Here is a 1,407-nt window from a genome sequence, read left to right on the forward strand (position 1 = left end):
AGTTCAGAGGCAGATAGGACAAAAATAATAACTGTCCTGAGCTTCTAAGAGAAGTTTCTTAGAGAGAAAACTTACAGAGGCAGGTTCAGCTGGCAGAGGTCCATCTTGGCCACTCCTGCAGATGTAGTGCTCCTGTAAACCTCTGCTTGGCCTGGAACTTTTTCTTGAATAAATAGCACACCCATAACAATTAAGACTCACGTTACAGTGTGCCTCTAAAGTTTGGCTACTTTCTATACGGAGATAAGAGCATTCTATGAAAAATCAGGCTACCAAGGGAGATCTGCTTGTCTTCCTGCTTCAAAGGAAGAAAAATAATAAAACCCCACTCTCTTCAGCGTCTTCCAGCCCCTGACACAGAGCTATCGAAGAGTCATACTAACACAATGAGCTAAAGACCTGGGATTATTCACCGGGAGGGGAGACCTCCTGAAGTCCTGCACGCTTTCTTCTGGAGTAACGCTATTTAACAGAAGAACTTGAACAAAGTGCTGCGGGGCAAAACATGGAATACTTTGGTGACGAGCTACGGAAAGATTTAAAACCTCCCTCCCGCCGATTTCCTCCATCCATTACTTCTTTTATTAGCAGTTGTTCGGCTGTTCCGAGTCCCCTCCCGTCCCGTCCCGGTCTCCCCCATTCAGCGCTGCTGCGTCCCCACGGGCGCCCCGCTGGAATGAGCCCAGCGGGACGAGCAAAAAAGCTCTGGCCCGTACGGGGATCGAACCCGCGACCTTGGCGTTATTAGCACCACGCTCTAACCAACTGAGCTAACCGGCCCGCACGCCCGCCTCTTCCCAGGAAGCGTGTCCAGTTCGTGTGGGAGCGACGCGGTGTCGTTCTCGCCGTCATCGCCCCAGCTCCCGCGGGGCCAGCGCCGCCTGCCCGGGCCTGGGAGCGCTCTCCGAGCCCGCTGTGCTCCTCACACAGACACCGTGCGCTGTTCTCTGGGCAGGGACACCCACACGCGCTTTCCCCGGCGGGGACAGGGAGGTGACAGCGCGGTGAGGCCGTGCAGGTTCCGTGTTTGGTTTTCCGGGCTCTTGGGCCGAGCCCCGGCCGTCTCCAGCCCTCCCCGGAGCATTTGGGGGCTTTGGGCGAGGCCTCCCGGGGCCCTTCCCACCCGGGTTGATCCATGGCGGAGCGAAACTCGGCGCAGCCTGCGGCAGGACTGAGGATAAGAGCAGCCGCACTCAGAAATTCACCGGGCATGAGACAGGCCTGAAAGCACTTACCTCCCGTGAAGGAACACAGGGAAGAGTTACTCACAATCTCTTTCTAAGCCCTATTTTGTATTACACAGCCAAAGGTTTCGATTTTACCATGTTCATTTTCCTGGCTTAGACCGTTATTATTTAAAAAAAAAAAAAAAAAAAAGCTTTTCAAATACTTGGTCTTCTTGGCAGA

At 53.8% G+C, this 1,407-nt stretch overlaps 1 non-coding gene across 1 annotated transcript; it reads right to left on the minus strand.

Moving 5' to 3' along the window:
- Nucleotides 1-706: 706 nt before the first annotated feature.
- On the minus strand, nt 707-780 carry TRNAI-AAU (transfer RNA isoleucine (anticodon AAU)). The gene has a single exon. It is a non-coding gene; the product is annotated as a tRNA-Ile (tRNA).
- Nucleotides 781-1,407: the final 627 nt, after the last annotated feature.

This window comes from Agelaius phoeniceus, chromosome 2 (genome assembly GCF_051311805.1).
Source record: "Agelaius phoeniceus isolate bAgePho1 chromosome 2, bAgePho1.hap1, whole genome shotgun sequence".
NCBI classification, from domain to species: Eukaryota; Metazoa; Chordata; class Aves; order Passeriformes; family Icteridae; genus Agelaius; species Agelaius phoeniceus.